The following is a 25,755-nucleotide window of genomic DNA, read 5'->3' on the forward strand; positions in this document are numbered from 1 at the left end:
CGTAGGATGTTGAAGCATGATGATGAGACGGCGTTGACTTGTCTGGTCATCGAGAGGGAGGAGTCCAGGATGAAGCCCAGGTTGCGTGCGTGGTCCGCTGGTTTGGGTGCGCTGCCCAGGGCAGGGGGCCACCAGGAGTCATCCCAGGCGGAGGGTGATGATCCAAGGATGAGGACTTCCGTCTTGTCTGAGTTCAGTTTCAGGCGGCTGTTCCTCATCCACTCGACTACGTCTTTCATCCCTTCGTGTAGGTTGGTTCTGGCAGTTCCTGGGTCGTTGGTGGGGGAGAGGATCAGCTGGGTGTCGTCGGCGTAGGAGATGATGTTGAGGTTGTGTTGGCGTACGATGGCTGCGAGGGGGCTCATGTAGATGTTGAAGAGGGTGGGGCTGAGTGATGATCCTTGTGGTACGCCGCATATGACTTCGGTGGCCTTGGATCTGTACGGGGGGAGGCGGACTCTCTGGGTTCTTCCGGTGAAGAGTGCCTTCTCTTGGATTCCGATGTTGCTGAGGCGCTGCACTAGGGTGCGGTGGCAGACCGTATCAAATGCTGCGGAGAGGTCCAGGAGGATGAGGGCCGCTGTTTCCCAGTTGTCGAGCAGGGCTCGGATGTCGTCAGTGGCTGCGATGAGGGCGGTCTCGGTGCTGTGGTTGGTGCGGAAGCCGGACTGCGAGTGGTCGAGGCTGGTTGGGCGAGCGCAATTGGTGATCCACTGTGTGAGGTTGTTGGCTGCTTGGTTGGGGTCCGTTGAGCTGGCGGGTGGGTTCTGGCTCAGTGAAGTGGTGAGCTGGTCGGTGGTGATCTTGTTCCAGTTCCTGCGGGGAACCTGTTGCGGGTGGTGGTGAGTGGTGGTCTTTTTGAAGCTGAAGTGGACGCAGCTGTGGTCTGTCCAGTGGAGCCCGGTGGAGTGGCTGAAGGAGATGTACTTGCTGGAGGAGAAGACTGGGTCAAGCGTGTGTCCGGCGTAGTGGGTGGGGGTGTTCACCAGTTGCATGAGTCCGAGGTTGGCGAGGTTGTCCAGCAGGGTGGTGGTGGTGTTGGTTGTCGTTGTTGTTCTCCAGGTGGAAGTTGAGGTCCCCTAGGAGGATGTAGTCAGCGGAGGCGAGGGCGTGCGGGCTGATGAAGTCTGCGATGTCTTCGCTGAATTGTGTGTGAGGTCCTGGGGTTCTGTAGATGAGGGTGCCTCTAAGTGTGGTCTTGGGGTCGGTGTGTATCTGGAAGTGAAGAAGTTAAGCGGCTGTGAGGGTGTCGTCTGAGTTGGTCGTGATGCGGATGGTGTTCTTGTGGACGATGGCGATGCCTCCTCCTGTCTCGTTGACGCGGTCTCTCCGGGTGATCTTGTATCCGTCCGGGATGGTGGCGGCGATGTCGGGCGCTGAGGAGGCGTTCATCCATGTTTCCGTGAGGAAGGCGACGTCTGGAGATGTGGTGTTGAGCAGGTTCCAGAGTTCCACGGCGCTCCCGAAGACGAAAAATGGCTTGCGAACTGGTCAAGCAAGCTACTACGCATGCTCGCGGAGCTATGCGTAGTTCGCGGAGTGCAAGTGCATCTTCGCGTAGCTCGCGGAGTGCGGCTACGCGAACTACGCCCAGGCTTAGTTATATGCTAAATTCCAGCCAGTTCTTAATACGTAATTTTATGGGTTCACAAGGATGAATCATATTAATAAAATCATTCAAATTCACAGTGCACTATAAAAGCTAGAAAAACAAGCGGTAAAAGTATTTAATCAGAGATTGCTCCCACACCAACAGGAGGAGATAGAGTAAAAATATTATATGGAGATATTTTTGAATTAAGACTCACAATGTCCCCCTCCACACAAGGGCCGCAAGGCATACATATGGTGAGCCGAGGTTATCTCCCAGTTTATGAAAAGTTGTGCAGAGGGCAAGGACTCACCACCACCCATGAAGAGGGGACAGTCTGTCGAACAAAAGACCAAGAGGGGGGGCACGGCCTGGGGTCCTCCAGTCTATGATGGGCTAAGACGGGCCCGTCTTGGCCCGGTCTTGGCCCAGGCTGAACCCGGGCACGTCTGCTCATGTCACGTGCAGTGGCACAGCTTTGATGTATTTGATGGTGCTCCTGCACCTCGCCCGCTGTGTAGCCCCTCCTCACAGGGCAAGCAAGGGTACGGTACCAAAGTGCGATATGCTATGGCAAGGGTCTGTTATCGAAGTACAATGTGCTTAATATTTCGTACTGCAGCACAGCTTTGATGTATTGATGGTACTCCAGTGCCTTGCACGTGGTATAGCTCCTCCTCACAGGGCCGGCAAGCACCTGGTATCAAAGTGCGATGTGCTATGGCAAGGGTCCGTTATCAAAGTCGATAGGCTTAGTCTTCCCCACTGCGGGATGGCTTTGATATATGTATGGTGATCCTGCGCTTCGCAAGCAGCATAGCCCCTCCATGCATGGCCTGCAAGGGTCAGTTATCAAGTGTGTTGTGCTTAGTCTCTCCTTGTACTCTACTGCTGAGAGTTGCCTATTCCAGTGTTAGGCCTCTGGAGGTTTTTCTGCTGTTGGCCCCTTAAAGAAACCTAAGAGAAGTAAGCAAACCTGTGTGCGGCACCATCAGTGATGGAGCTGTGACGCTGTGACCTGTACCAAGGCTTAAGTCACCATTCGTAAAGTACAGGATGCACCGCCTGGCCTGCAGCGCAGCTCCGACACAGTTCAATACCTGCCGATGTCTGCAGTTTGCGAATGCTCGCACCAAGTCCCTCATTGCCAGCGCTTGCATCCTGTTATCATGGTGCCGATAACTGCTGAGGGTGACTCCAAAGAAATACTGACTTTGCATCATCACTGGAACCGATGTCTCAATGACGACACAACCATCTTCCCCTGTCCTGGACATGACATGTGGTCTCCTCGTGGATATGATGCCTTGCCTCCCCCGTGGCCGTCAGGGAGCCCGCTATGACCTCAGCACCGACGCCACACCTCCACAATGCCTTGCATTGTCATAAACTTAGCTTCCACAGTACTGTTTGTTTTGGGGTCCGTATGACACCGTGCCTGATGCTGCACTCCTCGCGGTCAGTGCCATTGTTTGGATTTATTGCTGTCACGATGTTGCAATAGTCCCAGGTGGAGTTGTTTGTTTTCTACAACCTTTATTTTTGCAGTAACTATTCTAAAAGTCATATTTATTTTACCTCTATGTTTGATTTGTTGTTGTTTTGATCTTGTTGAGTTTATATATATATACTGTATTTTTCTAAACTGGTGTGGTGTCCATTTGCGGTATTACCACTATACTACTGTGTGTTTTGAGTACAAATACTTTAGACATTGCCTTTGGGATAAGCCTGTCTGCTTGTACCACCAAGCTACTCAGGGGGTGAGCAGGGGTTATCTAAAGTATGTATCCCCCATCCCCTGCCTAGAAGCAAGGGTCCCTATTTGGACAAAGGTACCTACCTCTGCCACCTAGAGACTCCCTTTTCTAGCATTGTCAGTGATGATGATTTGATGTTGTATTTGTACTTGACCCACAGTGATGGGTGTACTTGACTAGTTTAGTGCAAACAACTGTGCAGCCAAATACTGTGTTTTAATTTTGGTTCTATTTTTGATGTGACCCTTGAAGAATCCATGCACCATTCTGAGAAATGGCAAACCAGCGGAAGAAGCAGAATGGGAGTTTAGCATTGACATGTTGCATACCTACAAAGTTGAGAAGCTCATGCAATTTTGCAAAATCTGTGGATGCCGCATTAGAAGCACCTGAAGGAAAGAGGAGCTGCAGCAGGCCTTGAGTGCCTGGTGGGAGGTCAGAGAAGCTGAGGAGACAGATGATGCAGATGGGGGTGTGCCAGAGAGCAGCTACAGATCCCAGGATTTGCCATTTGGGAGACCAGCCTCTGTGGCTGGCAGCAATCATTCCTCAACAGTCATTTTCACCAGAGGATTTAGAGAAAAGGTAAAGGGCCTGAGATCATGAGTTGGAGGTCATGAGGCTCCAGGCAAAGACAGAGGTCAGCAAGAATGCGTATGCATTGGGAAAGAAAACGATTGATCCTGCCACATGAGATGAGAATGAAAGAGCTTGATGATGAGCTCAAAAGGCTTGTGACCATGAGTGTCTTAGAAAAGAAAAAGGAAAAGTGGGTAGCTCAAAAAGTGAGTTCTGATGATTCAGAGGTGACAGCCGGGTGGGTGGAGACCAGCTCAGATGGTAGCATTGAAAATATAGTGCCTAATGCTGAGGGAGTAATACACAGAGCCAGAGAGCACCAGACTTGAAGGAGAGGGTTGACATACACCAAGGGGTTTAGGGTTATGAGGTAGCTCCATTTCTAACAATAACACTACAGCTATGAAAAGATTTTGAACAATTTATTTATTTTTCATATTTATTTGAAAACAGCAGTCAGAAAACTTGGAAAAAATATCCACCTCCCCAAAAATTAAACCTATTACCTAGGGGGCATTTATGGACTTGTGTGAGCTTATCCTGCCCAGCGCTGCTTGTATTAGATGAAAAAAATAAGGTGCATCCATAGCATTGTGGTGGGCGATGCAGTGTGCACTGTCCGCCACAATGTTGTGGATGGGTGATGCCACAGCCACCGTGGGGGTGGCATCCTATTTGCCGGTGCAGAACCGCCGTAGTACTGGTGGCCGGTCCCAGCTTCGCTAGGGTGACAGTTGGATTAAAGTCCGCCATCCTTATAGACTCCTAAATATTGGATTGCGTAGGGGTAAAAATTACTATTTCAACTACAGAGAGTGCAACATTAGGGAAAGTGTTGGATAGCGTAGGGGTGAAAATTACTATTACAACTCGAGAGAGTGCAACAGTAGGGTAAGTGTTGGATGGTCTAGGGGTAAAAATTACTATTTCCACTCCAGAGAGTGCAACAATGGGAAAAGTGTTGGATAGCATAGGGGTAAAAATTACTATTTCCATTCCAGAGAAAGTAAAAGTAGGGAAAGTGTTGGATAGCGTAGGGGTAAAAATTACTATTCCCACTCCAAAGAGTGCAACAGTAGGGAAAGTGTTGGATAGTGCAGGGGAAAAAATATTATTCCCACTCCAGAGAGTGCAACAGTAGGGAAAGTGTTGGATGGAGTAGGGGTAAAAATTACTATTCCCACTCCAGAGAGTGCAAAAGTAGGCAAAGTGTTGGATAGCGTAGGGGTAAAAATTAATAATTCCCACTCCATAGAGTGCAACAGTAGGGAAAGTGATGGATAGCGTAGGGGTAAAAACTACCACTCCCACTCCAGAGAGTGCAACAATAGGAAAAGGGTTGGATAGCATAGGGGTAAAGATTACTATTACAACTCGAGAGAGTGCAACAGTAGGGAAAGTGTTGGATGGTCTAGGGTAACAATTACCATTCCCACTCCAGAGAGTGCAACAATAGGAAACGTGATGGATAGCATAGGGGTAAAAATTACTATTTCCATTCCAGAGAAAGTAAAAGTAGGGAATGTGTTGGATAGCGTAGGGGTAAAAATTACTATTCCCACTCCAAAGAGTGCAACAGTAGGGAAAGTGTTGGATAGTGCAGGGGAAAAAATATTATTCCCACTCCAGAGAGTGCAACAGTAGGGAAAGTGTTGGATAGCATAGGGGTAAAAATTACTATTCCCACTCCAGAGAGTGCAAAAGTAGGCAAAGTGTTGGATAGCGTAGGGGTAAAAATTAATAATTCCCACTCCATAGAGTGCAACAGTACGGAAAGTGATGGATAGCGTAGGGGTAAAAATTACTATTCCCACTGCAGAGAGTACAACTGTAGGGAAAGTGTTGGATAGCGTAGGGGTAAAAACTACCACTCCCACTCCAGAGAGTGCAACAATAGGAAATGTTTTGGATAGCATAGGGGTAAAGATTACTATTACAACTCGAGAGAGTGCAACAGTAGGGAAAGTGTTGGATGGTCTAGGGGTAAAAATTACCATTCCCACTCCAGGGAGTGCAACAATAGGAAAAGTGTTGGATAGCATAGGGGTAAAAATTACTATTTCCATTCCAGAGAAAGTAAAAGTAGGGAAAGTGTTGGATAGCGTAGGGGTAAAAATTACTATTCCCACTCCAAAGAGTGCAACAGTAGGGAAAGTGTTGGATAGTGCAGGGGAAAAAATATTATTCCCACTCCAGAGAGTGCAAAAGTAGGGAAAGTGTAGGATAGCGTAGGGGTAGAAATTACTATTCCCACTCCAGAGAGTGCAAAAGTAGGCAACGTGTTGGATAGCGTAGGGGTAAAAATTAATAATTCCCACTCCATAGAGTTCAACAGTAGGGAAAGTGATGGATAGCGTAGGGGTAAAAATTACTATTCCCACTGCAAAGAGTACAACTGTAGGGAAAGTGTTGGATAGCGTAGGGATAAAAACTACCACTCCCACTCCAGAGAGTGCAACAATAGGAAAAGTGTTGGATAGCATAGGGGTAAAGATTACATTTCCTATTTAAAGAAAGTAAAAGTAGGGAAAGTGTTGGATAGCGTAGGGGTAAAAATTACTATTCCCACTCCAGAGAGTGCAACAGTAGGGAAAGTGTTAGATTGCGTAGCGGTAAAAATTACTATTCCAACTCCAGAGAGTGCAACAGTATTGAAAGTGTTGGATAGCGTAGGGTTAAAATTACTATTCCAACTCCAGAAAGTGCAACAGTAGGGAAAGTGTTGGATAGCGTAGGGGTAAAAATTACTATTCCCACTCAAGACAGTGTAAAAGTAGGGAAAGTGTTGGATAGCGTAGGGGTAAAAAGTACTATTCCCACTCCAGAGAGTGCAACAGTAGGGAAGTGTTGGATAGCATAAGGGTAAAAAATTCTCTTCCCACTCCAGACAGTGCAACAGTAGAGAATGCGTTGGATAGCATAGGGGTAAAATTACTATTCATAGCCCAAAAAGTGCAACAGTAGGGAAAGTGTTGGATGGCGTAGGGGTAAAAATTACTATTCCCACTCCAAAGAGTGCAACAGTAGGAAAAGTGTTGGATAGCGTAGGCGTAAAAATTACGATTCCCACTCCAGAGAGTGAAACAGTAGGAAAAGTGTTGAATAGCATAGGGGTAAAACTTACTATTCTCACTCCAGAGGGTGCAACAGTAGGGAAAGTGATGGATAGTGTAGAGGTAAAAATTGCTATTCCAACTCCAGAGAGTAAAGCAGTAGGGGAAGTTTTGGATAGCGTAGGGGTAAAAATTGTAATTCCAAATCCAGAGAGTGCAACAGTAGGGAAAGTGTTGGATAGCGTAGGGGTAAAAATGACTATTCCCACTCCAGAGAGTGCAACAGTAGGGAAAGTGTTGGATAGGGAAGGGGTGCACATTACTATTCTAACTCCAGAGAGTGTAACTGTAGGGAAAGTCGTAGATAGCAGAGGGTTACATTTACCATGCTTATCAATTTAAAAAAAAAAATAACATTACCAATTAATAATTAATTAACAATAACATATTTATTAATACCAATACATTACAATTAAAAATTACTTTATTAAAATTAAATTACTTAGCACACTATTCCCATAAAAAACCGAAAACCTGTTCCCAAAATAAATTAACACAATTGATATCATTATCAATTAATTAATTAATTAAAATGAATTACCAATTATTAATTAATTAATTAACATTAAATTAATTATCAATACTACAAAATAAAAATGAATTATTTCTGTATTATAATTAAATTACATTCCACCCTATTCCCCTATAAACCCACATCCTACTACAGAACTAAAACACTAAATGTATTAACAAATATTTAATAACTTCAAAAAACTATTATTCAATTTACTATAATTAAATTACCTCCCACCCTATTCCCCTGTAAACCCACAACCCCGCTATGGTACTAAAACGCAAAAATTACTTTAAAAAAATCTGTATCTTTTAGAAATGTAATACATATATTTAAAAAAATTCATTACTTAACAAACAATATAGGACACATACATATGAAAATACATACTAAAATATATATAACACTAAAATAAATTTAGATATTATTTACAACAATATTTTTACTAGGGGTGGGCGTAGTTCGCGAAGTAGCGCTAAGCGAAGTGCACTTCGCACTACGCGAACCACACGTAGCACTACACGAGCTACGTAGTAGCATATTCGCACTGTGTAAGATGCGTTTTCAATGATTCCACAGTGCAGACAAGCATCCGGCACTGTGCAATCATTTAAAACAGCATCTTGCACAGTGCGAGCTGTAGTTTTCTGCTGCTCGAGTAGATTATTACTCGAGCGGTAGCTTTTTCAACGCGAACTGGTAGTTTCTCATTGAGAGCGGTCGCGAGCATGCGCAACCACTCACAATGAGAAACCTGACCTCCCCACGTTGAAAATCTCGCCGGGATGTCATTTTGCTTTGTCGCGGGCGCGAACATGACGTTGAGGACCGCAAACAAGCAAAAAATGACTGCTGCACTACGCTACTCTGCACTACGCGTGTTCGCACTCTCTTACGTGCAGCTCGCATAGTGCAAAGCTGCGCAAACTTCGCAAACTCCACGAGCGTAGCATAGTGCTTCGCCCAGGGTTAATTTTTCCAAAAGATATAACTGACTTTGGTATTAACAAAAACAATAGTTGCTGCCTTCAGGTCGATTTTCTGGTCACTGATATTCTTTTTTTTTTTTTTTTATTGAAAAATCCATGAAGACACATAACAAAACACATATGATACAGCAGAGGTACACAGAAAAAACTAAGAATCATAGCAGACTATTTTGCTATACAACATTTGGCCATATAACCCGTGAAATCATAACCTTGTAAAAAGAAGAGAGAAAAAGAAAAAAACCAACAAAAAAACAAAGAGAGAGAGCTTTTTGCCAATACATATGCATATAGGGAACTAATAGCTACTATAACAAAGGAACTATTCAGGACGAAAAGAAAAAATAGACTAGCGGAATTTATGCATCCATGTAGGCCAGGACTGGTCCCCAGATCTCATGCTCTAATTTCATTTTCCGTCTGCCTTTCAAAGCATACAAACTGTACTCAACATTAAATATTGACAGGAATCTGGCTCTCCAGAGTTCAAAAGAAGGAGCATCCTTTTGCAACCACATTGAGGCGATACAAAGTCTGGCCACGGCTGTAGCTGAGAAAATCAAGTATCGAGATTTACCGGCTGGTTGATCGGTGGTTGTGGATCTCACCGCCACCCCCAGCAATACCTGAGCGGCAGATAGTTGTACAGGTCTACCAACAATCTCGGCTAGAAACTTTTTTATATGTCCAAACAGAGTACTTAAATGCCCACACATATAGAAAACATGTACCACGTCAGCGTCATTACTCCCAAAGCGAAACCACTTACCCTAGTTAGGTCCCCCCCATTTAGATATTTTAGCTGGAGTATAATATAGAAAGAAAGCTTACAGAAACAGTCTCCCGCTAATTCAATTGAAGTTTCTAGCCGAGTGCCAGAGCACCCCAGTCTAATATCCCATTTATGATTCCAGATCATTCTCACAAGTGTCTAGCAAGAGGGTATACAGTGTACCAATCCATGCGCTTCTCCTTACAGCTTCGATAAGGGGATTAGTTTGTATTTCGCATCGTGTTTTGAGCAAGTAGTCACGAATTTGTAGGTATTTGAAGAAGTCACACCGGGGCTGGTAAAATTGCTCCCTTAACATATCAAAAGGCATTAATCCCTCACCCAGAAATAAATCACCAACACAGGAAGCCCCTTTATCTTGTCAATTATCCATCACCCTGTGGTAAATTTAAATTACCTATGCGGAATTTTATACGGTAAAGTTCAATAAGAATAACTCAGTCAAAAATGAAAGGCAGAGTCCGTGGCATTTGAGGTTATAAGGGTTTTATTCCTTAAAAAGGAATTGGTTCGAACCAGGTATCATGTTCCATCACCACGAGGGTTCAGGAAGGGAATAGAAATGGACATGTACAATGCTTTTTTAACAGAAAATCATATATATAGTCAATGCATATAGTGAGGATGGGTGCAGAAGGCGTAACAGCTGAGAGAGGAGAGATAAGAACACATGTGCGTAACAGGAGGCGTGCACGAGGGCGTACACAGAGGTGTGTGCTAGAAACGTCACATAAGATTGGCACAAGTGGGTGGATCCATAGATGAATCCTGCAGTGTCAGCAGAAATATATGGCAGCGATGCGCGCGCAGCAGCATGACGTGTAATTGACGTGGAACTGGAGGGTGAAGGGGGACTTGATATTTGCACTATACGGGGAGACAGAAGTCTGGCGTGTCAGAACAACCTAAACCCAAATCATATCTAATATCTTGTGTTTGAGGAACTGTATTATCTAGAAGGAAAGGTCTCTCGGGCAGAGGCTATTCTATACTGACTGCTAGTGCGTGCATATGTAACTACGTGTCTACGTGTAAAGCGAGGGGGCATGGGCCTACCATGGTAACAGGAGCAATGAATTACTTGCATGAAGACAGAAAGGCCGGGCCCTTTGCTCTGCAGCTGGGGAAATGTTTTCCTAAACTTCTAGACAAGAATGTATTTTCGAGGAGTAGAGCAGATAACTTGAAGGTGAAATACAGTCTTGGCAGGCAAGCAGGCCGAGCCGGGCACTGCTAGCCGCGCAGGGAGTAAGTTAAGGGTCATGGAAGCGGCAGGCTGCAGCTTTCAGAAACAGGAGGCAGAAAGGGCTCGATGGCAGGAATCAGGGCCTTACTCGCCAGAGCCAGGAAAACGTGAAAGTGTACCATGTAAAGACGGTGGCACGGCATACTTAGGAACTGAATATTCGACCCATTCATGGTGGATCTGAAAGAGGACACGTTAACGTTGGACGCAAATGTATTTGCGTCTTCATAACTGGCTGTGGAGGGAACATACATGTACTTGAAGCACGTACATGGAGCCGTTGGGGTCTACGTTAGGGGACACAATTGACCATAAAAATTCATATTACCTCATTCCCTCCTTGTGCCCTACGGACCCTTCATGATATATCGATCTTCATTAGTCTATCAATTTGTTCATATAACATCATTTGCTCTTCCTTCTTATGGCGGGACTTCGAACGTGAACTTGAATGGGGAATACATGATGTGGCGCACAAGCCGCAAATCGCTGGCCCACATTGTAAACATAGGCAACAACTGAATACTATGAGAAGAGCTATTCCTAGGAAGGATAGGACTTTCCATCCCCAGGCTGATAACACACTCCAGAACCAACCGGACCAAGTCCAGGTGCCTGGATCCTGATGTATCTGACTTGCAATCTTATGGAGATGAGTTATGGCTCTATATACTGAAGGTGCATTTTCTGGAATGAAAACACAGCAACTCGATCCGATGACTCTACAAGCTCCGCCCCTATCGGCCAGGATGACGTCAAGGACGAGACGATTTTGAAGAACAACAATCCGCATAGCAGACTGCTCCTCCGTTAAGTTGCCTAGGGCAGAAGTAGTCTCATTCACTACTGCTTCGAGGGTTCTGGTTAACTTACGTATCAGTTTTCTATTAAAAACAGCACCTAAATAAGGAAAGAAACCTTTATTGAAGTCTGTATACTGCTCCCATGCCGTTTCAGTGTAGTCGACAATCGGGAGATCTCTCTTCGGTCTAATATGTACTAGATGGGAATCCCTATGATATTCAGGAGGGGCTAGGAAAACTGGCGGCAGAAGGAATGCAATGTAACAAGTACCATCCCAATCTAGGGGTAAGCGTATATATGCTGTATGTCCACAAATGAAATAGGAATGACGGGAAGCTCTAAATGTAGACTTGCCTTTATCACTAAAGTCAATTACAGTAGTACATCTACTATGACCCAAGTGTACTGAACCATTCTTTCTGACACATAATTCACCTTTGACTGGTAATACTGACATTGCGGGCAGGATTGTTTCAGTTTCGGACTGGACATTCAGAATCATGAGGTTAAGTGTAAAATTACCTAATCCATATACTTAATTTTCTAGATCGGTCCCTGTCCTTTGGGGAAGACCCTCCTTGTCAGGGAAACATACTTTATGCAAAACTGTATTCAGGTTTCCCCATACCCAGTTGCCCTGGTAAACTACGGAATCAGAATCTAAAGAGTTCATTAAACTAAACCATGCACCACAGGAACCATTGTGTGTGAACGGGTACGGAAAGAGGGGCAGAACTCCCTTGTATTTCTGATAGGGAGGGAGTCGGCCACATATCCAACAATTGGTAGCATTGCTGGTCTGATGGGAATGATGTAACATACTGATGAATGTATTGTTGCGCAGCGCAAGTCGGTAAGATAACTCGTGCGGGGGCAATTCACTGAAAGTATGCTCGGCAGTGTCATTGGAAGAAGAAAGTGCACGTGCGAAAATAGGGTAATACATGTGTAACAAGATGCTTGCAGCAATAATCATAAGACTCAGAAAAAATATAATCAATAATGTCACAATACAGTGACTACGAAGAGATTTACAATATTCATGTTTCTTGATCTGTTTCTGTCTATCTCTCTCTCTGTTGGGGTCTAGGGGATACATGTCAGAAACGTGTCTAACCGATTCACCTAGGGGAGGACTTAAACAATTAAACTGTCTGACTTGCTAGACCTCAACTTTAATTTATACTCCTGAGAAGAAGTTTTCTCTACCAGGGGGAGTTTTGAGTCAGTCTGTGGAGGAGGGCAGGGCTGGGAGTCTAGATCTGGCGGCAGTCCATGGTATTTCTTAATATGACTCGAGTGAAGCCAGCCCTTACGGCCCTCAACTTTAATCGCGGTCCTTGTGGTCAAAAGTACTAGCTTCGGCGCTTGCCAACGGGGCTCCAGCGGACTCCTTCTATCGAAGTTCCTCACGAACACCAGATCGCCGGGAACAATCTCATGGGGCTTCACCTCGGTGTTGTCGGGAAAGGCTGCTGCTACCTGTGAACGACATGATTGTAGTGCAGACATCAAGGAAGCAAGGTAATCTGTCAGCATAGTACAGTCAACATCAGTGATTTTACGAGGCAGAGGCGTCCCCCACATATTCGGTGGCCTACCAAAGACCACCTCATACGGGGATAGCCCTGTTCTTGAGTGTGCAATCATTCTCATGTAAAATAGTGCAACTGGTAAAGCTACTATCCAGTCAACGCCTTTCTCTCTACAGATTTTGGCGAGACGAGTTTTCAGGGTCTGATTATGTCTCTCTACGAGACCTGCTGCTTCGGGGTGTCGGACACAGTGGAACTTCCATTGATAGCCTAGCAGGAGTGATACCTGCTTCATAAGCTCGGACGAGAATGGCTGACCGTTATCGGAGTATACGATGCGGGGCAAACCATATCTGGGGAAGAATTCACGAACCAGCTGCTTGGCAGTGGTCGGAGCAGTGTAATCTGGGACTGGATATGCTTCTGTCCAACGGGAAAGTGCACATACAACTACGAGGACATATTTGAATCCTCGACAACGTTCCATCTGGATATAATCCATCTGGAGGACTTCAAAAGGGTGATCGGGAGGATGAAATCCACCTTGCTCTACGGGAATGCCTTTACCTGGGTTGAACTGACAACAGATCATGCAAGTACGCACTTTCTGTTTTGCTGCTGCTCGCAAATGTTTATTGAACCAAAGGTTTTGAATACTGTCTAACATGGCTTTTTCACCTAAATGTGCAGGACTGTGTACTGTGTTAATGATAACCTGAACCATTGAGTCAGGGAGAAACCATGTGGCTTTCCCCTTCGTCACCCATCCTTGATCTGTCTGGATCCCTCCTAGTTCAGTCCATTTCTTGATTTCTTCTGGTGTAGCATGTGTCTGTATGTCAATTACATCTAGGGTGGGATCCCTAACTGTCATGCAATGTATCGGTGTCGGGACTATTGTCTTTGTCAAGTCAGTTACATAAGTCTGAGTCTGAGCTGTATGCTTGGCTGTTCGGTCTGCCAGGTCGTTACCCTGGGAAATGGTATCTGTGACTTTCGTATGTGCCTTGCACTTCAAAATGGATATCGCTGTAGGCAGATGCATTGCGTCTAACAGAGCTTGAATGAGGGGACCGTGCTGGATTTTGGCCCCGTGAGAGGTCAAGAACCCTCTCTCTCGCCAGAGTACAGCGAAGTCGTGTACGACTCCAAAAGCATAACGTGAATCTGTGTATATGTTAACTCTCTTGTTCTTTGCTCGGATACAAGCTTGAGTCAGAGCGATGAGCTCTGCTGCTTGGGCTGACAGGGTGTCAATACAATTCGTTTCTATGACTTCAGTTTCTGTCGTGACTGCATATGCGCTACTAACTCTCCTGTACTTGTTCTCATACATGAACCATCCACATAAAGTGTCAGGTCTGGATCTAGTAATGCAGTATCTGTCAAGTCTTGTCTGGGTTTCGTCGTAATGGTAATGACTTCAATACAATCATGTGCCAAAGGGTCTGTCTCACTTAATGGCAGGAGTGTAGCAGGGTTCAATGTATTGCAACGTCTGATTTCGATGTGTGGCTGAAACAATGTCAATTCATAACCTGTCAGTCGTGCTATAGTCAAGTGCTGGGTCTGTGTTCGGTTTAAAAGAACTTCCACGGAATGTGGAACTTGTACTGTCAATTGGTGTCCTAACACTATGGAATCACTTTGTCTGATTGCTAGAGCTGTTGCTGCGACTGATTTTAAGCACGCAGGCAGAGCCTGGGCTACTGGATCTAATGTACTAGAAAAATAAGCACACGGTTTGTGTGAACCTGCTTGATCTTGTGTGAGTACTGACAATGCAGTACCTTCGCGTTCTGTGACAAAAAGTGTAAAAGGCTTACTGTAACATGGTGTCGCTAAAACTGGTGCTTGACATAAGGCTTTCTTTAAATCGTTAAAAGCTTGTGTATGTTCCTGAGTCCAAGGGAGGACAGTCGATATCGCTGCCTCCTGGGTTGTCAACTGTATAAGTGGTTTGGCTAGAAATGCATACTGAGGGATCCATTGTCTGCAGTAAGAGGTGAGGCCTATAAAAGCCCGTACCTCCTTTTGTGTCTTGGGTTGTGACATGTTTACAATTAACTGGATACGGTCAGGTGTTAGCTGTCTCCCCCCTTTGGACAGCAAGTACCCAAGGTATACCACTTGCTGAACACAGAATTGCAGCTTCGAAGGAGACACCTTGTGTCCCTTGTCAGCCAAGAAATGCAAAACCGTCAGTGATGCTTGCTCACATTCAGGTTCGCTGCGAGCGGTGATCAGTAGATCATCGACATACTGCAGTAAGGCAGTGTTGTCAGGCATGTGAATACTGTCAAGTTGTCTTTTCAGTGCTTGGCTATAGATGCTGGGGCTTTCTGTGAATCCTTGAGGTGCGCGTGCAAATTTGAAGCTTCGGCCATTTAAACAGAATCCGAAAAGATATTGGCTTTCCGGATCAATAGGTACACTAAAGAAGGCGTTCTTCAGATCAATTACTGTAAAGAACGTTGCTTCGGAATCAATAGCTGTCAATAGGGACGAAATATCTGGGACCACTGGATATTGTGGTATAATGCATTTATTCAATTCTCGTAAATCGATCACCAACCGATAAACAGGAGGTGCATTTGGATCAGTACATTTAAGAATCGGAATGATAAGGGAATTACATAGATTCGAATCGGTTTCTACAACCACTCCTTGTGCAATGAGCTCGTCAATGATTTTCAGTAAAGCCACTACAGCATCTGGGGGTAACTTGTATTGTCGGATTCGTGGTAGTACTACTCCTGGCTTGAGTTTGACACGATATGGAGTGATGTGCATACAACCTACATCAGTGGGGCCTTGTGCCCATAAATGTGCAGGAACTTCTGTAGTCTGGAATCAATATCTCTCAACACATAGTGACCCTTAAAGTCACGTAAGAACAATCGTACTCCTTCCGGAGAACAACAAATGACAGCTCCTAGAGCTTTCAGTGTCTTGATACCTAACAAGTTCTCTGGACATGATTTCGTGAGCAGTAAATCTGTAGTGCGAGACAATGGACCAACTGAAAGTGGTGCTGATTTCGATACTTCATTCACAATAGGCTTGCCTGAAAAACCAAGGGAAACATTCTGTGAGCCTGAGAGGGGTGCCCCTGGAACCTCGTTGTGACTAATTGTTGTCCTGCTTGCCCCTGTGTCAATCAAAAACGTTCTATCTTTTCCTAATACTTGACTATGTACATAAGGACCCTCTTGATCTACAGGAACCTCAATGAGAGGCAAGCCAACCTCCCTCTCTAGGCTGTTTCATGTGTATCGTTGATAATCGGGATAATCAGTTTGAGCATACTGGTACATCTGCTGTGTTGCATGTTGGGTTGCGGCAATCGGTTGTGGCTGTGGTACCGCTACGGTCTGTACTGTCTGTTGTGGTGCATGCATAGGCTGCACATTCTGTGGAACGTGTTGTTGGGCCTGGTCCTGTCTAGGAGGACGCGGTCTTTCCTTAGTTTTACCTGTAGCTATATTATGTTTTAAAACTGCACATTCGTTTATATAGTGACCTGGCTGTTTACAATAGTTGCATGTCCCTTTAACAGGAGCTGCTGAATTATTGGACTGTGGCATACCCTTTTTCTGACCGTCAGCTGGAACTGACTGAGCAACGAGCATTTTCATTTTCGTGTCCTTCATACGTCTTTGTTCGTGGTCATGTTCTTCTCTAATCCTGTTCTGGTGGTACTGTAACATTTGTAACATTTGGGAAGGCGTATTTGCTTGCCATGTGCTCTCGACTTTCAGTACACGATTCTTAACTTGGGGCAGAGAATTCTCGACTAGTTTAGATACAAAAAGGTGTGGATATGACTCGCTACTTGCTTTCAGGCCACTATTAATAATAAAACATTTCTCAAATCGGGAATAAAAATCACTAGTGTCTTCATTGGGTTTCTGTTTGCAGGCTGAGATTGCATCCCAGTGCTCCTTTTTCGTTGCTAATAAACGTGGCAAGACCTGTACTAACAATCCTGGTAATGCTTTAGTTTTGTCCCCAAGACCTAAACCTGGGGTTCGACCATTTTCTTCGGTTTCCAATGCAGCCCAATCTATCTTTTGGTCTCCCACCTCCCATTCTTTTTCTTTGAGTTTCTCGTAAATACCGGCAGGCAATAGTACTTTCAATATTTTCATAATGTCGGGATAGGTGTAATCACCCATAAGTAACATGTCTTTTATTTCACGGTGAAAACCTGCAGGGTCTTTATCGTGACTGGGTACTATTTTCTTCATTTCTAGTAATTCCATTTTAGTTATGGGCGTGTTTACATACACACGTGTAAGGGTGTTATCACTATTCCTGACTGGATGTACTTCTCGCAAGGGATTCTGTCTGTCTATGTAGAACATTTTCCTTTCTGGTGGTGGAGCTGGGACAAACTGTGGATTCAGGAAGGCACTATACCGGTGTCGATGTTCTAGAATTACTTTCATTAAATCGGTACCCAGGCCTCTCCATTTATTCATGAGTAACTCTATTAGTACATCAGGTAAGGGGCCTGGATCGGAATGTTGGCTTTTATACAATATAAGGAGGTGCTGTATCATGTACATACCAGCTAGTCGCTGTTCGTCCGGGGAAAGATTCAAAAACGTTTGCGCTAATGCGTCATCACTATATTTATCAGAATTGTCAGCCCATTGTACTGCTGACCTGGCTAATTCTTGCTCATCCATGGAATTGAGTACATGGTACCCCATTCGTTCTTGAAGTGTTTTATCGGTAGCCTGAAATAGATGTTCAGGAGTCTTCGGGTTTGACATGGCAGCGTGAAAAACTCTCTTGCTTTCTGGACGTATCGTCCTATTAAAAGATCTACCCTTTCCTACATATGCTATCGTACCTTTGTCGACTTCCATTTCTAGCTCCTCCTCCTCTGAGGAGTCATTCTTGTTATTATCTGCTTCACTTTCAGCTTTCTCCCTTTCATGAAATTCTGTTATTTCTTTACGGATCTTTCTGTACATGGCTTCTATGCATTTTTGTTTATCATGTTTTCCGTCTGCAATATTCTGACCCCATGTAGTTAGTACCTCCATCTCATCTTTATCTACACCAGGCCGGTCTTGTTCTCTTATGAAACAGTTTATGAGGAATCTTAAAATCATACTTTGGATGTCTACTTTCTGATGTGCCATGGCCTCCTTAATACTTTCCGGACCCTCTCCAGTTAAAACAAAACGATATATCCTGTCCAGATTATTTTTCATTCCTGGAAATAAAATTAAAAAATTTGCAGCACGTCTTATACGTAATGATGCTAATATCATGCAACTGTCTTTGCCTGGTACTGGATCATATCTACAGTCTGTAAGGTACTCTTTAAGCTTTTCAATTGGGACTGCTCTCGGGGTACGTTGCTTTGCTAGTTCTCTAATAGTTAATCGCTGTGCTGGTGGCGGGGTATGGTAACCTCCTAAGGCGCCTCCTGAGGCGGAGGCTTGAGCATGATCTGTCTGTAGGGCCGTGTCAGGCCCAAAAGGATTATGCGGATTAATAGGGTTAATGGGGGGTGCAGGAAGTGGTGGGGGAGTGGTCTGCCGTTGGGGAAGGTTATTAGGGGGTGGAATAGGTGCAGGTGGGACATTAGTGTATTCGGGAGCTACGTCGTCTAAATAGGACGAAAGGAAAATATCTGCTGCGGTCTTATGACATAATTTAGTCGGAACCAATGGAGGGGGCAGGTTTTTCGGTACTTCCGGGGTCGCCTTGGGCAGGCCCTCGGCCAGGACTGGATACAATCCTGTCATAATGGCATTACTCCGTCTATCGTGTTGTTCCATTCTAACTCGTTCCCCTTCTTCTAGTAGCTCTTTTTCTTTAGCTTTTTCAGAATCCTCTCTACTTTTCTCTGTTTTTCTGAGTGCTTTCTCTATCCGTCTGTGTGATTCTTCACGCCATAGTTCAATGGCATCTTTCTGTGACTGTCTAGCTTTCTTTTTCCATAATGCTTCTTCTACTCTCATGATGCACTCGGCATCCCATGTCCCTGTAACGGGCCATCTCTGATTCTCTGCTAGATCCTTGGTGTAATCCACCCATAAATCGAGATACAATACAGCGTCTAAGCCGTGTTTGTGGTACATAAAATATCCTGGAGTGTCCCTGGGTGGGATGGGAACAGCTTCCTCGAGTATCCCTTTTCTAGTTCCTATCTGTTTCAGTTTAGAGAACAGTGGCATTTTTCGGCCGTGATACTTGGTACGCGATACTTACTCGAATTCGGACACAACTAATACAATAAACACAGTAATGAAAATCAAACAATCACTCATACCACGACATTAAAAACACATTAAAACATTTCGGAACGGACAATAACTTGATAGCTAGGTTCTTGATATACTGCTAAAGAGTACAGATACACTGCTAAACAGTGCAGACCGGGTCTGTGTACCCAAACTCGTCTTGACCGGACACAAATCAATGCACCCATCTAGATGCGTCCCCAGCAACGGTACTCACCGGGAAGCACGGAACGGAAGGCCTCGGAAACTCGACGCTGGACTGGACCGGACTGGACTCGACTCGACCTCGATTCTGGACTTAGGTACTTCGGAACTTCGGAATTGGTGGGCCTCTGAACACCTCGGACCTTGCTCTCTCGGCTGGGCTCTGGTCAGGATCCTCCGCACTCCTCACCGCCTCGTCTGGGTGTCGATCGCAGCCTCAGTCACCTCCGTTGGCCTGAGGGAGATACAGGAAATCCTGCGGGTAAGCGTAGTTGTCCGTCACGGCTGTGGCAGGGGACCAGGCCTGCAACGCACTGCCGGCGCGTAAGGTGGGGGAGGGGTCCCTGTTCGGGCGCCAATTATGTGGTAAATTTAAATTACCTATGCGGAATTTTATACGGTAAAGTTCAATAAGAATAACTCAGTCAAAAATGAGAGGCAGAGTCCGTGGCATTTGAGGTTATAAGGGTTTTATTCCTTAAAAAGGAATTGGTTTGAACCAGGTATCATGTTCCATCACCACGAGGGTTCAGGAAGGGAATAGAAATGGACATGTACAATGCTTTTTTAACAGAACATCATATATATAGTCAATGCATATAGTGAGGATGGGTGCAGAAGGCGTAACAGCTGAGAGAGGAGAGATAAGAACACATGTGCATAACAGGAGGCGTGCACGAGGGCGTACACAGAGGTGTGTGCTAGAAACGTCACATAAGATTGGCACAAGTGGGTGGATCCATAGACGAATCATGCAGTGTCAGCAGAAATATATGGCAGAGATGCGCGCGCAGCAGCATGACGTGTAATTGACGTGGAACTGGAGGGTGAAGGGGGACTTGATATTTGCACTATACAGGGAGACAGAAGTCTGGCGTGTCAGAACAACCTAAACCCAAATCATATCTAATATCTTGTGTTTGAGGAACTGTATTATCTAGAAGGAAAGGTCTCTCGGGCAGAGGCTATTCTATACTGACTGCTAGTGCGTGCATATGTAACTACGTGTCTACGTGTAAAGCGAGGGGGCATGGGCCTACCATGGTAACAGGAGCAATGAATTACTTGCATGGAGACAGAAAGGCCGGGCCCTTTGCTCTGCAGCTTGGGAAATGTTTTCCTAAACTTCTAGACAAGAATGTATTTTCGAGGAGTAGAGCAGATAACTTGAAGGTGAAATACAGTCTTGGCAGTCAAGCAGGCCGAGCCGGGCACCGCTAGCCGCGCAGGGAGTAAGTTAAGGGTCATGGAAGCGGCAGGCTGCAGCTTTCAGAAACAGGAGGCAGAAAGGGCTCGATGGCAGGAATCAGGGCCTTACTCGCCAGAGCCAGGAAAACGTGAAAGTGTACCATGTAAAGACGGTGGCACGGCATACTTAGGAACTGAATATTCGACCCATTCATGGTGGATCTGAAAGAGGACACGTTAACGTTGGACGCAAATGTATTTGCGTCTTCATAACTGGCTGTGGAGGGAACATACATGTACTTGAAGCACGTACATGGAGCCGTTGGGGTCTACGTTAGGGGACACAATTGACCATAAAAATTCATATTACCTCAACCCGGTTCCAAAATATCAATGGCAGAAGCATGGTTGCAGTTACAGGAGTTTAACAAGAGACCCTTTCCATCTTATACTTCTTTCTAACCACTAGCCAGACCTTATAAGCAGCATTAAGAACTTTAAATCTCGTTCTCTTATAGTAGCTCCTATCAAGACTGATAATAAGTCAATTTTTTGCATCGCTACCCAACAGCATTTGTTAAATAGAGGGGGATTCAGCCACACAAATCGGTTCTGCCCCATTTAATAATATATTCAAATGCTTCAACATACAAGCATAATAGTACAACGTAAAATCTGGGACAGCCCACCCCCCTTACAGCCGTGGCAGGATCATATACCGCATTGCTCTTCGTGCTTTACCTTGAGCCCATATGAACCTGGCACATAGAGATTGTAATGGAGCAAGATTGGCGCGGGAAATCTCTAAGGGCACTGCCCGATAGAAATATAGTGTTTTTGGTAGAATTAGCATTTTCAGAATATTACATCTATCGACCATAGCCAGGTGTAAACATTCACAACGATTCAATTGCTTACGTGCTGCCCCCAGCAATCTTGCCCAGTTGACCTCGACCAATGCACTTAAACATACCCGAATCGCAATCCCAAGATAAGCCACCTCATTCAAGACCATTTTGTTGTCAAATGGCGCTATATTAGCACAGAGTATTTGTGTCTTAGATGTGTTTAGTTTATACCCTGACACAGCCCCGTATTGTGAGGCAAGTAATTCTATTACAGGCATAGCGGTTGATGGGTTGTGAGTAACTACAGCAACATCATCTGCGTATGCGAAGACGCAGTAATGATCTTGCCTCACTATTACCGATTCAATCTTAGGACTGTGTTCTATGTTCTAGCATTTTTAAAAATGGGTCAATGTATAAAGAAAATAATAGGGGGGAGCAGGGGCAACCCTGCCTTTTCCTACGTGTGATTTGCACAGGCTTGGATTCTAGGCCCATTACACAAATTCTAGCAGAAGGTTTACAATATAATGTTTGCAAGGCAGAAACAAACTGTTGCCGAAACACCCAGCGGCGCAACACTGCCCACAAAAATTCCCATGCGACCCGATCAAAAGCCTTCTCTGCATCTAAAAATATAAGGCTAAAAGCATCCCCACTACAATTAGCATTATCGAACAGTGTTATGACTCTGTTAACATGGTTCGTGGACCACCTTTCTGGAATAAATCCATGTTGTCGGACTGAAACCAGTGGTGTTATAACTGCCAACAGCCAGGTCGCAAGGATTTTTGAATAAATCTTTCCATCTACAATCAAAAGAGAAATTGGACGGTATGAAGCCGGATGAGTGCAACAGTAGGGAAAGTGTTGGATAGCGGAGGGGTAAAAATGTCTATTCCCACTCCAGGAAGTGCAACAGTAGGGAAAGTGTTGGATAGGGAAGGGGTATACATTACTATTCCAACTCCAGAGAGTGTAACTGTAGGGAAAGTGTTAGATAGCAGAGGGTTGCATTTATCAATTTAAAAAAAATGACATTACCAATTAATAATTAATTAACAATAACATATTTATCAATACCAATACATTAAAATTAAACATTACTTTATTAAAATTAAGGTACTTAGCACACTATTGCCCTAAAAAACCGACACCCCGTTCCTAAAATACATTAACACAATTGATATCATTATCAATTAATTAATTAAAATTAATTACCAATTATTAATTAATTATTTAACATTAATTTAATTATCAATACCACAAAATAAAAATGAATTATTACTTTATTATAATTAAATTACGTCCCACCCTATTCCCCAATGAACCCAGAACCTGCTACAGAACTAAAACACTAAATGTATTAACAAATATTTAATAATTTCTATAAACTATTATTCAATTTACTATAATTAAATTACCTCCCACCTTATTCCCCAGTAAACCCACAACCCGCTATGGTACTAAATGCAAAAATGACTTTAAAAAAAATCTGTAACTTCTAGAAATGTAATACATATATTTTAAAAAATGCAGTACTTAACAAACAATATAGGACACATACATATAAAATACATACTAAAATACATAACACTAAAATAAATTTAGATATTATTTACAACAATGTTTTTCCAAAAGATATTACTGACTTTGGTATTAACAAAAACAATATTTCCTGCCATAAGGTCGATTTTCTGGTCACCGATATTCTTGATGTCAATATTCTGTCCCTTTGATTTGATATTTCCAAGTCAATTTTTTTGTAGGTTGAAATAAAAAACTTGATATTTAGACTGTGTACCGTAAAGACACCTTCACAGCCATTGAACAATCTTGTAATAAACTATTCTTGAACTTGCTGAGAAGATTACTTATTGTGACACCAACAAGAACTGGGGGATCGTCTATCTCAACTGAAATGTTATCACTCCGTATTACAATCAGACAAAGGATATCAGAGCACTTTACAGCTCATACACTCAGTTTACACAAAATCATGACAGCTGCTTTGAGTTCAACCATGTAATTGGTTGAGCACAGAGGGAGGGGAGTAGCCTGGGTGAGGTATGAAGAGAGCATGGGATCAAGAGCCGGTCCACATTGGGCGATTAATGACCCCCCCAGTTGAGGTGCCTGTTGAGTACAGAGCCTTTAGCTGTCTCTGAAAGCTCAAGAAGGAGAGGTGTGTCCAGATGTTTGTTGGTATGGAGTTCTGGATTTTAGGGGCATTGCTTGGATTTATGGCCTTATTAAGCCCTCAGTCTTCACCCCTTCCTGATTCTTTTCTGTACTAAATAAGTGGGATCCATTTGATTTATTAGATCAGATCAGAAAGGTTAAGTTACATCTTAAAAGGAGTTTTGACCCAGTCAGGGTTCTAGAGGCTTCCAATAGGAAATAGTGTTCCATTATAAGTTCAGATTAACACAATATCTGGTCATTCCTTTCAGGCTCCTGCAGTATTTGAGTGTTTTATTGATGACATATTAAGAAGTTTCCTGATGTGTTTCGTATTGTCTATTTAGATGATATTTTGATTAGACCCGGGTGGAATTTCAGTTACGCCAGAGTCATCAGAGTAATACCAGCATCCCGCATTACTCTTTGAAGCTGAAATACTGATAAAGATGCGATTATTCCCACTCACATAATTCAGAGTAAGTTGTAAGAAGCAATCCTTCCTCAGGAGCATGCCTGGCTGCTCAACTTGCTGCTTCCCTTCTTTTGCATTCAGTTATCTTTTCTTAGTGCAAAATACATTCTCTTTTACATTTTGAATGTGAGGGTGAATTTTGGTTAAGAAACTAGAATCAAATGCCGGGTGTAAGTTGGTGGAAAATCCTCACACAAGTTAATATTTAGTAGGGATGAATGGCTGCTCACTATTCACGAGTCACGGTTAGTGCTTTGTCTTAGCAGAAAATGCATTGTCGCATATAGGTTGGAGGTGAAAGGGCATTTTTGTGCAAAGAAAATAGCGCTAAATACAATGGGGCAGGTTTACAAGCCCCTTGCGTCGTTTAGGTGCTGTAGTTGCGTCACTTTTTGTGACGCAGCGTAAAAATGCGGCCCAATTACAATGTGGCGCATCTAGGGAGATGCGTCACGTTGCAAAGCCTTGCGTCACATTATTCCTGCATCAGGTATAATGTATGCAGGGTGGGCGATCCAACGCAAAAGAGCCTCGTAGAAGTGACGCAGTGAATTTTACAAGATTTCACTGCATGACTTCTAGGATGTAACGGCGTACAATTCTTACACCTGCTTGAAGCAGGGGTAAGGAGTGACGCAGCACAATGCAGATAGGCCTCCCCCTGAATTGCTGAAGTTGCCTTGCGCTTGCGACACGGTTCCAGCAATGCGTGACTTTCACATCAACAGACCACAGATATCTGGGTCCACCTCAATGACGCCTCTCCCAACATCGCCTTCATGACGGAAACCTGGACCAACCGCTGTCTGGACCAGACTTCGCCATCGCCATCCCTGTAGGCTAAAAAATCCCCTGCAAGGACCTCCCCTACCGACCAGGATAAGGCATTGCTATCATCCAGAAGAACACCCACCGAATATACAAACTCAAACGACGCAAAAACAACCATGGAACACCTCCACTTCCAGATCCAGAGCAACCCCAACACCACTCTCATCTGCACCTTCTTCTACAGGCCCCCCCCAGCCGTCAACCACCCTCACCGACACCATCGTAGATCTCATTGCACCCCAGGCTCTCAAATTTACTGATTACATCCTACTCGGAGACCTTAACTTTCACCTGGACAACCCCAGCGACCAGAACACCACTTCCCTATTGAAGAACCTTGCTAATATTGGACTCAAGCAGCTAGTTCCCGCACCGACCCACAGAGACGAACACATGCTCAACCCCATCGTCTCCATCAGCAGGAACATCACCTACAGCCACACCACTGAACTCCCCTGGACTGACCACCTCGCCTTCACCACACCCACAATACACCGCTGACATCATTGCCCCACATCTCAACTTGAACAAGGTCATGAAGAGCTTCTCATCGACTTACTCAGTACAACCACTCTGCCAAAACAATAGACGCTAACACTGCAGTGCTCGACCTTCACCGGTGGATCTCCTGCTGCACCTACATGCTGGTATCCCTCAAGAAGACACCAGGCAAGTAACACTCCAAGAATGCCAGCTGGTTCATTCCCACCCTTCACTAGTACAGGTGCACCTGCAGACTACAGGAGAAGAGATTGAGGAACAATAAAACCCCGGAAACCCACGCAACCTTCAAATCCGTCGTCAACACACACCTCTTTGTCTCAAAATCACAAACAAA

At 44.4% G+C, this 25,755-nt stretch overlaps 1 protein-coding gene across 1 annotated transcript in view; it reads left to right on the forward strand.

The window, feature by feature from the left end:
- LOC147736923 (CD5 antigen-like) overlaps positions 1 to 25,755 on the forward strand; it is a 499,304-nt gene that overhangs the window by 85,474 nt on the left and 388,075 nt on the right. The gene's annotated exons all lie outside the window — the stretch shown is intronic.

The sequence above is a fragment of the Lissotriton vulgaris genome, chromosome 1_1, assembly GCF_964263255.1.
Source record: "Lissotriton vulgaris chromosome 1_1, aLisVul1.2, whole genome shotgun sequence".
NCBI classification, from domain to species: domain Eukaryota; kingdom Metazoa; phylum Chordata; class Amphibia; order Caudata; family Salamandridae; genus Lissotriton; species Lissotriton vulgaris.